Raw genomic sequence first — 15,864 nt, 5'->3', positions numbered from 1 at the left:
TGCCTCTGGGTGATGCTGGTGGTGATCCTGGTAGTAATGATGTATAATTCCATTTCTTTTAAATTTATATTCTTACACTAGTCAGTTAAAAACGAACATGAAGCTCCTCCCCACACCGCCCCCAGCACAGCTCACAACTGAAAGAAGGTATTTTTCTTACCTTTTCTCAGTAACCCTTGTTATATACAGTAAATAAAAATTATACTAATATGACTATAAAATGAAAAGGCATTTTAGGGTTCAAATCTCAATTCTGTCACCTTTTAGTTCTGTGTGCTCGACCATCCAATGCTTAAATATCTCATTTTTACAAAAAAAAAATTAGAACAAAATGAAAGTAAAAATGTGAAGTGTCTGGCATGTTGTTGGTAAAAATTAAATCTGAATGTCAGTTCTCAAATGTACATAATAAATAGAGTAATTAGGGATACACCTGCCAGTGAGGTTCTTGCAATGACCCCTTCTAATGCTAGTTAGGTTAGAGCAGTTTTTAACCTCTAGTATGTTAAGTCCTGGGTGTTCATTGGAAGGACTGATGCTGAAGCTGAAACTCCAATACTTTGGCCACCTCATGCGAAGAGTTGACTCACTGGAAAAGACCCTGATGCTGGGAGGGATTGGGGGCAGGAGGAGAAGGGGACGACAGAGGAGGAGATGGCTGGATGGCATCACTGACTCGATGGGCATGAGTTTGAGTAAACTCCGGGAGTTGGTGATGGACAGGGAGGCCTGGCGTGCTGCGATTCATGGGGTCGCAAAGAGTCGGACACGACTGAGTGACTGAACTGAACTGAACTGAACTGAACTGATGTAAATGAATGGGCTTCCTCAGTGGCTCAAGGCAAAGAATTCGCCTGCAGTACAGGAGACTCAGAAGACGCGGGTTCGATCCCTGGGTTGAGAAGATCCCCTGGAAGAAGACATGGCAACCCATGCAGTATTCTTGCCTGGAGAATCCCAAGGACTGAGGAGCTTGGTGGGCTAGTTAGTGTTGCCAATAGTCTGACACGACTGAATGACTGAGCAGGCAGGCATGTAAATGAGTCAATTGAAGTACTTGTTAAAATACAAATTCCTAACGCCGCATAGAAAATTCTGATTTTCTGTGTCTAGAAGATGTTCAAGGACTTTATTTCTTACTAGAACGTGCCCACCCATTACCACAGATCACACTTGCATAAATACAAGTTAGAGAAAACGAAGAAACGAAGCTTAGCTACAATCTCAAGGTTGAAGTTTCACATTGAAAAATATAGTGAATCACTTAACAGCTCTTTCTCGATATCCTGTCAGCAAGTTAGTTCGTCCCAAACTGAATTTACCTCAAACCTTGAAAACTGAATATATTCAAAAGTTTATAACTTTTCTACCTCGAAAGCAAAATGTACTCATCCTACAATGTGAATGTGAAAAAATTAAAACCCTGCTATACTGCTGGTGGAAACTTAAAATAGCTTTGGAAACCAGTTTGGAAATTTCTATAGTTAAAAACACTATAACCGTGTGAGTAGCAACTCCAGCCCTACATCTATACCTGAGAGAACTGAAAACATATGCTGTGCAAAAACTTGTGCATAAATGTTCATAACAGCATTATTGATAACAGCCCCAAAGTGGAAACAGACATGATGTCCATCAACTGATTAATGGACAAATAAAATGTGGTTAATGCAATTATGCCTCCAGTGAAATATTATTCAGCCATGAAAATGAACGAAATACTGATACAAGCAACAGGCAGGACAAAGCTTGAAAACACTATGCTAAATGAAAGAAGCCAGACATAAAAGGCCTAATATTGTATGTTTCATTTATATGAAACGTCCAGAACAGGCAAATCCATAGGAACAGAAAGTATATCAGCAGTTGTTAGTGGTTGAGAGTGGAGAAGGCAATGGCACCCCACTCCAGTGCTCTTGCCTGGAAAAGCCCATGGATGAAGGAGCCTGGTAGGGTGCAGTCCATGGGGTCGCTAAGAGTCGGACACGACTGAGCGACTTCAATCTCACGCATTGGAGAAGGAAATGGCAACCCACTCCAGTGTTCTTGCCTGGAGAATTCCAGAGATGGGGGAGCCTGGTGGGCTGCCGCCTGTGGGGTCACACAGAGTCGGACACGACTGAAGCGACTTAGCGGCAGCAGCAGCAGCGGCGGCTGAGAGAGGATGGAAATGCAATGAGGAGTGACTGTTAATGGGTATGGGTTTTTTGGGGGGAGATATAAAACTGACCTACTTGTACAACTTCGTGAATATGCTAAAATTCATTGTACTGTACACTTTAAAAGAGTAAATATTTGTTATGTGAATTTATCGCAGCAAACATGGTTCAAATGGTTTCTGAATATCTCAAAGAAAACTATAAACTTCCCACCTTGCCATGTGGGACCCATTCTGTTATAGCTCCTCTTCTTATGTCCTATTCCCAAGCCTAAGTGAACCATTGTTCTTAAGTACTAGGGCATGTTTTCCCCTGGTTTGTATATGTATACAAAACATGCATATTTTGTATATGTTTGTTTCATGGGCAGGTACCATAATGTGTCACACAATGTCAGTACTGCATGAATGCTGAGTAAAAGAGCAAACTTTTTGTTCTCCCAAAACACAGTATGCCTTAATTTTTATGTCACAATATTCACTTTAAACATGAATATGTGGAAATCCTTAAAATAAGAAAAAAGCAGGATTCTGTCCTTGGCAAAAATATCATAAAGTGCCATTACAGCAGACATAAATAAATAAATACACACCTATGCATATTGCACACAAAAATCACATGCACACACAAAATATGTATAATACAGGGATGAATAAGCAGATGTTATACAGTCTTACAACCACCCTGTTTTCCCCTGCTGCAATCAATAAAATCACTATCTTAGCAGCAATTTTAGAAAGAGAAATAAAACCCAGGAAGCATAACTCTTGTACTTATTCACATTTAGAAACTTAATCCCATATCCTGTGCCTCTGTCCTTTGCTTATGCAATATGCTTTGCTCTGTTCTTACGAGGATGCCAGTTCAATTTTCTCTCTCTAGAAGTAGACTAATAAGTAAGCAGAGTCAATATCTGAAATGTATATTGATTGCTTCCTCTATTACCCTTTATCTGATTATTGGAATATTGAAAGCTATGTTTACCAAAGAGAAAATGCTTTCTCCTACCTGGAAAAGCTACAGTCCACTGAGTTTATGTTAAAAATAAAAATCCACCAGACCACAGTAAGTGAACAGGAGGTAAGTAACAAACATGAAACTGGAGGAAGAATTGACTGAAAATCAAAGCAAAGCCTAGGAATGGAGACTTATCCCCAACTACTCATTATTGATAAATACAGGTTAATTACTTCTTGTAGTCCAAGATATATTGTCATTACTTTCAATTGGTACTTAAAATGGATTCAGCTTCCCCAAAGATTAAATTGAGAAACATTTTAAGAGAATTATAAATAGCTGGAGCAAGTGAAAATGGTTTTAACTTTTTTATTGTGGTAAAAGTCACATAACATAAAGCGTATTATTTTAACCATATTTATCTGCACAGTCCAGTGGCACTAAATACATTCACATTGTTGCACAGCTCTCAGCATCATCCTCTCCCAAATTTTTCACCTTCCTAAACTGAAACTCCATCCCCATTAAACAGTAACTCTCCATTCCCGCTCCCCACCCCTCCACCCCTGGCATCTACTGATGTATTTTGTGACTTTATGAATTTGACTATTCTAGGTACCTCAAAAAGTGGAATCAAACAGTATTTGTCTGCACCTAATGTATCCTGGGTGTTCACTGGACGGGCTGATGCTGAAGCTGAAACTCCAATACTTTGGCCACCTCATGTGAAGAGTTGACTCATTGGAAAAGACCCTGATGCTGGGAGGGATTGGGGGCAGGAGGAGAAGGGGACGACAGAGGATGAGATGACTGGATGGCATCACCGACTCGATGGGCATGGGTATGGGTGGACTCCAGGAGCTGGTGATGGACAGGAAGGCCTGGCATGCTGCGATTCATGGGGTCTCAAAGAGTCGGACACGACTGAGCGACTGAACTGACTGACTGACTGAATGTATATTGGACTGCATTTTTAAGGTTATATTAATACAAGTCTCACAAACAGACTATAGTTCCTTTTTGTCCCCTTTGCTACACAGTAGGTTCTCATTAGTTATCTATTTTATACCTGCATGCGAAGTTGCTTCAGTCATGTTCAACTCTTTGTGACCCTATGGACTTTGCCCCTCCAGGCTCCTCTGTCCATGGGGTTCTCCAGGCAAGAATACTGGAGTGGGCTGCCATGGCCTCCTCCAGGGGATCTTTCCCACCCAGGGATCAAACCCACATCTCTTAAATCTCCTGCATTGACAGGTGGGTTCTTTACCACTAGCGCCATCTGGGAAGCCCATTTTATACCTCAATAGTGTATATATGTCAAACTCAATCTTCCAATTTATCCCACTCTCCTTTTCCCAACTTGGTGTCCATACATTTGTTTTCTATGTCTGTCTCTCTCTTTTTTAATGAACAAACTTTTAGTTTTTATTTTCTACTTTTCTGTGTTTTATAAAACAGCACATATTACTGTAAAGTGTGTTTTTGTTTAACCTAGAAAATTTTTAAAAAAATGATTAGCGATGACATTAACCATATATCACTCACTACCACAGCAGAAACTCTAAGTCCTGACATCATCATTCTGCTAAGCACATATACACTCAGTCATACAGTAACAGTCAGTAGAAACCGAAATACATTAAACGTAACTGACTGCTCTCACTACAGCTGTATTCCTTCTCCTTAGCAGGGATGCCAAGCCAGCTTGTCAAGGCTCATCACCTTGACACAGCAAACACAGTCAAAATCATTAAAAATACTGGGAACTTAATCACAATCACAATGCCCTCAGGTATTATTTTCTTCAGAACAGGAAATGATACATTCTTGTAGTATTAAAGATACAAGTTAAATCAGTGTCACTATTTTAGGAAAAAAAATATACTAAGAATTGAAAGTCATACTCCAAGGAAATGTACAATCCATATTTACTTAAGGCACTAGAATAATCAATATTTATATTAAAGAAGATCACCTGCTTCATTGACTTACACTCTAGTGTTGGTTGCATTTTTTTAAGTAATTATCTAGTACAACTGTCTAATTCTATGTTTTTGAGAAAGGAAAGATGGGAAGCCAGACATTACGAAAGCGTCAGTTTTCAGTACAGATTTCAATCACTTAGGTTAACCCATTCAATTCTCAGAATAATTTTCAGAGTTACCTGGGCAGTATAATCCTTGTTTTTCAGTGTATCAAACATTTTCAGGCTATACAGGGCTTAAGATATTGTAAGATTTCCCACCCCATAACTAGGAGCTCTTCAAGAGTATGAACTTTCCTACACCAAGCATAAGTGGTCTAGCGTTGGGCACAGGGTTGAAACAATAAATTTTATGAATCTAAATGAATGAAATTGCCAATAACTGAGCACTGGAGGGTTAAATACACATAATTAATTGATGGAAGATTGAAATTTGAACTCTAATAAAATGTTTTCCTACCTTAACAAATTATACTGGTATAATATTTATTGACTCTATGTAAAGAATAAAAATTGGTGGGAAAAAAGAAAAATGATATCTTCTTCCAACTGGGGATAAGGAATCCTCACATTTATTTTTATAACTGACTGACCTCATTCAGACAGGACATGAAAGAGTTTAAATTTGTATGCAGATATTCTGGCTCCAATAGTTTTCTACCACCTTTTAACTGCTCATTAGATAATCCTGTAAGCCATGATAATTACAGATTTTTATTTCTTAGACATTTTAAAACTGTTTTTAGAATAGCATTACCATGTCAGAAACCAAACATTACTTACTACTAAATAATACAATGCAATAGGCTGAAAATTAATAATCAATCTTTCAGACTGAGAAGAGCAATTTTTAATAGCATAAAGTGAGGTTAATATAAATTCCTATGAAAAATGAAAAAATTGCTATTATAAAGAATTTGAATGATCAAAGGATATAAACTAAGGCATATTATTATCATACAGCTTTAGAACAGTTTGTAAGTGAAAGAGATCTGTTCATAATGTCTGAAGAATAGAGTTCTTATCTTATGTTTACTAACTAGCAGTTCACACACTTGAAAAGCTGGAAAAAAGTCACATTCACATTAGTTCTCTCATCTGTAAAACAAATACATCTCCTTTTACATGCTTTCAGTAACTGTAAAAATTAGATGATATATTATGTGAGAAAGTATGTTGTAAATTTCAAAGTGCCATGTACATGGTGGAGATTATTATCTAATATCTTGCTATATAAACAATGCAGCAGGATCAACATCCCTAAGAACTGAACTAAGGAATCCTAGACCCAATTCCAGACTTAAATCAGAATATACATTTTAACAAGCTCATTGTTAACTATAGGAATGCGTGGTTATCCCAAATATGTGATGTAAAACAAAGGTGAATCCATGGCCCCTTACACACACATGTCTTTGCTGTTACTCCCTTGTATTCTAGTTAAGCATCCTCTACAAATCAAGAGTATGTTGGTCTATAGGGGTTTTTTGATTAACGTTTTCTGTATCCCTCTGATATATTTTACACTTCATATCATTGGAGGGCAGGGATTGCCTTCAAATAGGTAATTTATTGCCTAAACAGATATGTAAAATACAACTTTAAGAAATAATAATTCTATAATCTGGCAATTAGAGAGGAAAAATGTCTTTGATGTAGAGCTAATAGTAAGAAACTCTCAGTAACAATAATTCTGGTGTACCTGGAGATCCTCAGAATAGAAAAATAAAAGGTTATTATTTAATATTCTTGAACTCCCATAGTTAATTTTGATGTCAGATTAACCTAAAATTTGTGATGGAATAAATAAATGCATTCTTCCCTTTTACTTATTGTTTTTTACATGCATAAGGGTAAAAGCCTCGACACATCTTAAAATGGACAAAAGGAAGTCATGAAATGCAAGGCATGACAAATAAGATTAATTCAGCATATCAGGAAAGATGACCTCTCAGGTTGTGGAAGAAGAGTTGAAAAATAAACACAGTAGATATGGTCTCAAAATTTCAAAATGAGAAATGAAAGCGTTCATAAAACTAAACATGTTAAACTAAGGATGACCTACTTCAGAAAATAATTTCCCTCTCTAATCTTTAAGCACCTGAATTAAGTAGTATAGATTTATAGTCTCTAGACATTTCTAAATTTGATAAATGGGAAAAAAATGAAAGTTCACCGGGAATAAAAACTTTGATTAATTTTATCTATGAAAAAACATCTACACCATTCTCTCAGACCGTGGCAATGATCTCTGACAGAATTCTGAATTCTCTTTATTTTAAATGCTGTTGATACATTATGGATGCAGCTTTCAGTCATGCTGAACAAACCTTGCATTGTACAGAAAATCTGAAAATGACTATTTGGAGAGTGACAGGTCCCCTTTTTACTAAGGTAATATTTAAACATTAAGAGTCGCAGAGCATCAATAGCATTGAGAGAAGATAAGGTACTGTGCAGAACTCCAAATAAACACTCTAAATGTCTATTTTCATGTATTTAAACTAGGGCTGTTACAGTGAAAGGAGGTTACATAAAACCAGGAAACAATCATATAGTAAGTGTACATTAATCAGCTCATACAAGAAGAATGACTGACCAGAAGAAAACAGACTAAACTCAGTACTGCCTACTACTTATGATATACAGAGCTAATTCCTCTAATGAACTGGATTCATTCATTGCTCAATGTCACAAACATAATTCTCAACAAATACTCATAAAATATACCTCTAGAATTCAACAGTAAATCAAATATATCTTTGTTGTTGTATCTTTCCACTCACAAGGGCAGATCTTTGAAACCCAGACTTTAAGATGCATGGCTCTCCTTCCTACTAACAATGAAGGTAATGGATGGGTCATGAGTTTATCCATTAACCTATCAGGTCTAGTTATTTCTCTAATGATCTCTATCTCCAAAGGTGGCTTGATTTTTTTTCTCCAGTCTTCAGTTTTGTTATCTGGAGAATAATATGGCAAGACTAAAAAAAGAAATAGAAGTTTCATTAAATGGAAATTCTTCAACTGTCTCATTTTATGTGCATAAAAATCCTGCCATTAGCACTGTAAAGAGTGCTGGAGGCTCAGGGGAAGAAGTGAGTTACCTTATTAAAGAGAGTAGAGCTGGGAATGAATCCAAAGTCTTTCTTTTAAAAGTATCTTGCTTTCTATTACCCTATAGGCGCTCCAAAGGTTCTTGACAGTTCCAAAGTTTTACTCTAACTCAGTGAACTCCCCTGGCCACCCCACATGCAATCCTTCTGAAAAACACTATCAAAGGCAGTCTTTGGGTAGTGTTGTATTGTGACTCATCCCAAGTCAACCCTATGCTAACCTAATTCTCCCAATTCTGACGGGAAGCAAATTGCCTGCGAACAGTACTCAATTGGGAAGGTAGCCCAGTGTCCTGGAAAGAGCAGAGGCTTTTGAGCCGTGTGGATGAAGCTTCCTGAAGAGCCTGCTCAGTGCAGAACCTTTCCCAGTCTTTTGCGCTTGCAAAATACACTTGTCTTTCACATGTAAAGCATCCAAAATTGTGCACAACTTAAAGTATTAATTGAGCTCAATAAATATGTGTATGATGAATAAAATACTGGTTCTTTTCCATTCTCTATTTGGTTTGTATACAAATGATAGCACTCATTCATTATAACACTATTCAAGATTAACGGTAAAAAAAAACACACATGCTAATAGGCTTGTTTTGTTTACACTGACTATCTCAGAACTGCTGATTTCAATAAGTTTATTCTTCCAACTAAGGAATAAAGAAGAAATCCCTGAACTCCTGCACCAAGAAACTGATGAAGGGAGAAGATACTGCAATTCAGCCTGCTCTTTTAATGCCAGATTGTGACAAAACTATTAATTATACGAAACTTATTCTAGCAAGAGCTTTCCAAGTGTGTGACAGGCTCTTAATTCTGCTGACTGTGGACCTCAAATCACAAGCACGTTTAAGGTTGGGAAACCCAGCGAATTTCTGAGGGCTTAGTGGGAGTGGGAAAAATAAAAGGGAGGGCGTGTATTTGACAGTAAGGGAGCAAGGGTGGAGGTCTCAGAAATAATAAAATCTTTTCATGGAAGTTCACGATCTGGCATTGCAGTAGAACAGAACTCAGTGAGGAAATTCGTCTTATAAATTTTTCATAGACCTTATGCAAGTTATATTCTTACCCTCATGGAAGTCCATTAGAGTCCTGAAACTTCAGAGGAAAGAGGGGAAAACAAGTGCATTCATGCTTGATTTTTCCATATGTTTGTTATTCAATAGAAGGACAATAAGTGATGAATCCTATACCTAATTACCATATACTGGAGAGCTTTTTGGATTTTTCTAACCCAGCAATGAAAATATTGCCATTCGAAAAAAAAAAAAAAAGTAAAATCAACATTAGTATAAGGCTGTGATGACTTGTCTGAAATTCCCTAATATACTACATCTACTAAAGAATCCCAACTTTTCAGAATTAAGATGATCTTATGATGATAAAATTATTTCTTACTCTGAAAATCAACTTAAATATGTTTACCTGCTAAAACTAAGGATGATTATATGCAACAATAAATGAGCTTAACTTCTATTATATGCAAAGATTTTGCTAGGAGTTGCAAGGGATAAAAAGACATATCAGAAGTATTTGCTGACTTCAAGGTTCTTGAAATCTACTGAAATATATGACCTAGTACACACACACAATTTTCCATTTCCATCCACCAAAATCCTGTTTCCTCCCAGTTTCCCATGTCCTAATCCTTCAAGGTTCAGCTTAAATAGTATGAAAAACTTAGCCTGATATTTTATCTGAAATAAAAATAAAAATTCTACCTCCAATTTCCCAGAGCTCCTTATTTCTATTTTTAAATATTACTTATAATTTCTCATTTTATATTATCACTATAATCTTGGTCACAAAAAGGACATGACTTAACTTTTATTTGTTAAGGTATGTCCCTTTAAAGCAACTGCTGCTGCTAAGTCACTTCAGTCGTGTCCTCCTCTGTGTGACCCCACAGCCGGCAGCCCACCAGGCACCCCCATCCCTGGGATTCTCTAGGCAGGAACACAGGGGTGGGTTGCCATTTCCTTCTCCGTTAAAGCAAACTAATCTGAAGGATAAACAAAGGATCCTTTGGAGCTGTCAGGAAATAGGAACAAGTCAATTACAAGGAGGAAAAAATAAAGTTGACCTTAGAGCAACATTAAATTCTAGAAAGCAGTGGAGCAATACCCACAAAAATCTTCACAAGAAAAAAAAAAAAACCCAAGTATTTAATATCCAGCCACATTATTGTTCAAGTAAAAAAAATTAACAGAAAACAGTTTTTAACATTCAAGAATTCAGGGGATATTGTCTCCATGAGTACTTCTTGAGGAACAGCTTTATCCAGCAAAGATATATTTTTGGAAAGACTATGTAAAAAGATAAGGAGAGAAAGTTGAATCTACTTATTTATGGAACAAATTTAAACATATGCAAGGATTAAAATGATAGGAGAGAATGTAAATGTTATATATCCTGACCATGGGTGAGAGAGTGAATTAGTATGGTAATTTTCTCACCTCAAAACCAGGGTTAAAAGATATTTTGAATTCTTTAAAATAAGTAATGGGATATAAGTATTTAATAGCTCAAAGTAAAACACTAAGATGATGTCATTAGCTGAAATTAGCTGGAGGAATGAAGGATGGGGAGAATAAAGAAGAGTAAAAATACTAATCCCATCATTGATTATAGAGGAGAATCAAATACTGTTTAAACAAAGAGAGGATTTGGTCTACTCTTCTAGAACATAGAAATTTAGGATATAAAAATTATACTATTTCAAGAATAGCAACTTTCCAGTTATCAAAAGCAACACATACACACATACCCCACAGTAAGCAAAAATAAAGTACAATAGCTTAAAGACAGAAAAGTATAATATGAAATAATATACAATTAATGTTAAATATACAATCCCTAATAACAGCAACAAGTGGGCAGCATGATCTGTTTTGGTCATTGCTATGTCCCTAGCACCTGGCACATTGTCTGGCTATTGATTGGCATGAAAAAATCTTAAAAGAATAAAATGCATATAGGCTAATATCATATATTAAAGAAAAATACTTTCAAGTGGCAGCAAGCCACAAAACCCACTTTGTACTATATAGATGAATGATACCTAAAATAAATTCTTCAGAAAATTTGAGATGGAAGACCAAGCGAATGCAAACAAAAAGAGAATGAACGTCATTATTATAATAATAGTCAAGGTTAAATTCAAGGCAAATAACTGTTATTAAAAAAGAACTGTCGCTACAAGTGATGAAATGGATTTTTAACAAAACTATGTATTAATGGGCTTCCCCAGTGGTGCTAGAGGTAAAGAACCTGCCTGCCACTGCAGGAGACATAAGAGATGCTGGCTCAATCCCCGGATTGGGAAGATCCCCTGGAGGAGGCCATGGCAACCCACTCCAGTATTCTTGCCTGGAGAATCCCACGGACAGAGGTGCCTGGGGGGTTCCAGTCCAAAAGTCCAGCATGACTGAAGCGATTTTGCACAGATCCATGTATTAATAGATTAAAGAGCTAAGATTAGATAGGCACTAAATAACAAAGTAGCAGCATTCATAAATTTAAACACATAGTAACTGAGACAGACCAAAGTAAAAACCTAAAACGTAACTTTTCTTTTTACTAGTGGCCATAGAACATTCACAAAAATTTACTTATTTTTGGTTACACACAAAACATAGGTAAAATCGAAACAGGAGAAAGAGTTAAGGCAACAGTCTCTGATCACATAACGAAAAAACCAGAAATTAATAATGGAATTGGAAAACAACACCTAATATTTTAAAGTACTCTTACCTACTGTTGTTTAGTTGTTAAGTCATGTCTGACCCTTGAGACTTCATGGACTGTAGCCCGCCAGGCTCCTTCTGTCCATGGGAATTTCCAGGCAAGAATACTGGAGCAGGTTACCATTTTCTCATCCAGGGGAACTTCAGGACCAAATGATCGACCCTGCAACTCATGCACTGCAGGTGGATTCTTTACCACTGAGCCACCTGGGAAGCCACTCTATTCTTACATATATCTTCAGTCAAGGAAGAGACCAAAACCAAAATTACACTGTGTCTCAAAACCACAGTGAAAATACACTGCTTGACTTCCCTGGTGGCTCAGATGGTAAAGCATCTGCCTACAATGCGGGAGACCCGGGTTTGATCCCCGGGTGGGGAAGATCTCCTGGAGAAGGAAAGGGCAGCCCACTCTAGTATTCTCAACTGGAAAATCCCATGGACAGAATAGCCTCTTAGGCTGCAATCCATGGGGTTGCAAAAAGTCGGACACAACTGAGCGACTTCACTTTCACTTTCAGAGACTATGGGACATTGCTGAGACACTGCTTAAAGAAATGTCATCATGTTAATATTCACATAAGGAAACAAGTAAGAAAGATAAATGAATTAAGCATCTATATTTAGATTTTAGCTAAAAGGTTAACAAAAGCAGAAGGAAAACCATTTGAATAATCAAAACAAAAACTATTTAATTATAAAGGAAATGACAGGAATAGTAAATACATACAAAAGCAGAATTTTGAAAAATAAAATAATACAAATACACAAATACATTTTTAGCTGCCAGGATTTCTTGGCACCTTGGCACTCAGGAAAAACAATTCTTTGTTGTAGGTGCTACCCTGTTCATTATACTGAGCAGCGACCCTGGCCTCGACTTACAAGATGTCCTCAGCCACTGCCCTCAGCCCTTTATAACAACCAAAATTGCCTGTGGACATTGCCAACTGTCCCCTTGGGCTGGGCATTGTCAAAATTGCCCCAACTGAAATCGCTGAACCAACACAATCAAAAATAAAGAGAAAAAGTTCAAACGCCTAATATAACAAATGATAACGAAGAAATGCTCAATTAGAGAAGATAAAAGAATAAAAAGATAACATTTTGTTAAACACTGCAAATTAATATGAAGCATGGATAAAATTGATAATATTATAGAAATATCAAATTAACAAAAACAGAAAATCTAAGACATGGTTTGCCAAAGAAGACAGAAAGTTGTCAAAAATATAATCATCTATAAAGAATTATTTGATCCCTTTTATTTAAGCACTGTTCCATTCTTTTGCATACATTTGGCCATATAATTGGATAAGAGAAAAAAAAACTTAGAAAAATGTTAAGGGGATAAAACAAGTATTTTTATTTAGATGATGCTTTGCAAATGATACAATTGTACAACTTAAAGAAAGGCAGGGTTTACTGAGCAACTATTGAAAATAGTGAGACTATAAATTGGCTCACTATAAAATTAACATACAGAAGTCATTATCCTTTATGAATACCAATCACCCCCAATATAAGCGACCAATGGGTAAAAGACACAAAATATTTAGGAATAATAGTGATATAAATTTTCATAAAATGAAAAGAGTAAAACAATAGAAAATTTGAGAAAACTGAAAAACTGATTCTGTAATTCATATAGAAAAATAAATCAGAAGGAATAGGACAATCATGAAAAAGAAGATTAATTTGACAGGGGAGAAGGAAAAAACAAACTTGTGATACTAAAAAACAATAGCTGCTGCTGCTGCTGCTAAGTCACTTCAGTCGTGTCCGACTCCGTGCGACCCCATAGACAGCAGTTCACCAGGCTCCCCATCCCTGGGATTCTCCAGGCAAGAACACTGGAGTGAGTTTCCATTTCCTTCTCCAATGCATGAAAGTGAAAAGTGAAAGTGAAGTCGCTCAGTCGTGTCCGACTCTTAGCGACCCCATGGACTGCAGCCCACCAGGCTCCTCCCTCCATGGGATTTTCCAGGCAAGAGCACTGGAGTGGGGTGCCATTGCCTTCTCAGAATAGAAAGCTACAACATTTAAATCAGTGTGGTGAAAGTGAAAGTCACTCAGTCGTGTACGACTCTTTGCAACCCCATGAACTACAGTCCACGGAATTCTCTAGGCCAGAATACTGGAGTGGGTAGCCTTTACCTTCTTCAGGGGATCTTCCCAACCAGGGACCAAACCCAGGTCTACCGCATTGCAGGTGGATTCTTTACCAGCTGAGCCACAAGGAAAACCCAAGCATTTGCAGGGGCGGGGGTGGGGGTGGGGTTAGCCTATTCCTTCTCCGGGGGATCTTCTTAACCCAGGAATCGAACCGAGGTCTCCTGCTTTGCAGACGGATTCTTTACCAACTGAGATATCAGGGAAGCCCATCAATGTGGTACTGGGACTCAAATAAACAGTCAGAACAATGAGACAGTGGTAGAAATACAGAAATCCAAACAAGTAAAAATGTGTTTCTAATATGACATTTAATATTAGTGGAGAAAAGATTTTATTTAAGAAACTGTATTGAAACATTTGGGCTGCTTTATGGTAAAAAAAAAACTTTTCTTGGGTTAAATTTCAAGTACACTGGATTTAAGTATAAAATTTTAAACCATAAAATTTACATTAGGCATTTTTAATGAACTTAAATTACATTGGAGTGATGCAGCTATTCTCAGTATGATTTTTACAAATCTTGGAAGTTATAAAAGAAAGATTAATAAAATGCTATCTTTTTGTTGTTGAATCTGTCAAATATTTAGTATTTATGAAAATACAAATATTTCTGTGTTACAAAAAGCACCATAAACTAAACCAAAAGGTAAAAGTCATTTTCAAGGACTAATTTCCCTAACATATAAAGAGTTCATTGAGAATAAGTAAAAGGCTGAATACAAATACCAAGGGCAAAGAGAGGTGTTAGTAAAGCTGTGGAAAAATTGACAGTGTCATATATTGCTTTAGGGAGTATAAATGTCTACTCTATCCATGGAGGTCAATTTGGCAATACCTAGCAAACACACAAATGTTTACTTTCCATTTCACTTCTAGGAGTTTACTTTATAGATAAACTTTAAAATGAGGAGAGATATTTGTATTAAAATATATCATTATTGTTTATATTACAGAAAATGAAGCAAACCTTCACCAATATGAGACTGATAAAACCACATATGGCAAAGTCTATGATGCGATACCACAAGACTTCAAAAGTACCAAAACTTCTGGTGTACTGATGCAGAATAATCCCCAAGAAATACAGTTAAGTAGAAAGAGCTAAGTGGAGTAATAATGTGAAGCGTGTCTCTCTTTTTTAACAAACTGAAGTAAGTAGACAAATCTGCTTATACATGGGAAAAAACAACCACCACCTCCGGACTACACGTAAGAAGATTGTAACAGTGGAAGCCCATAAGAAAGAGTGGCGGGATTCAGGTGGAATGAAGATTTTAGGTAAATACAGAAAGTATATACTGTTTCATAGCTTATGGTTACTTAACAGTAAATACTGTTAAGTAAATACTGTTTCATAGCTTATGGTTTTTGGTTAAATGAATACACTGCCTCTTCAAAAGGGAATAAGTCATTTGGTAAAGTATTGACAAAAGTCTGGTTTGATAAATGTGAGAGAAAAATGCACAATAAGATCAAATGAAGTCAAAACAAATTCTGATTTTAAAATCCAAAATCCAAGACTGGATGATTCATTTTTTTTAATTAAAATGCATGTTCCAGATAAATTCAAAAGACAGAGTTATCAGTATAGTTTTACTCTATTGATCCAGAGCACTACATGTCTGAGTTTTCCTGAACCAAATGGTTATTTTCTCCACATAGACAGAACACTATCTCCCAAACAAATCAACATTTTCCTTTTTTGAAGACTCTAATTCTGAGACTCCTATGTG

General features: G+C 36.6%; 1 protein-coding gene and 1 non-coding gene across 6 annotated transcripts in view; one reads left to right on the top strand and one right to left on the bottom strand.

The window, feature by feature from the left end:
* Nucleotides 1–15,864, bottom strand: part of FGF12 (fibroblast growth factor 12) — a 604,572-nt gene that overhangs the window by 85,958 nt on the left and 502,750 nt on the right. The window lies entirely within an intron of this gene.
* Nucleotides 12,267–12,338, top strand: TRNAC-ACA (transfer RNA cysteine (anticodon ACA)). Its single transcript has one exon. It is a non-coding gene; the product is annotated as a tRNA-Cys (tRNA).

This window comes from Odocoileus virginianus, chromosome 4, assembly GCF_023699985.2.
Source record: "Odocoileus virginianus isolate 20LAN1187 ecotype Illinois chromosome 4, Ovbor_1.2, whole genome shotgun sequence".
Classification (NCBI taxonomy): Eukaryota; Metazoa; Chordata; class Mammalia; order Artiodactyla; family Cervidae; genus Odocoileus; species Odocoileus virginianus.
This window is presented reverse-complemented; position numbering and strand designations above follow the sequence as displayed.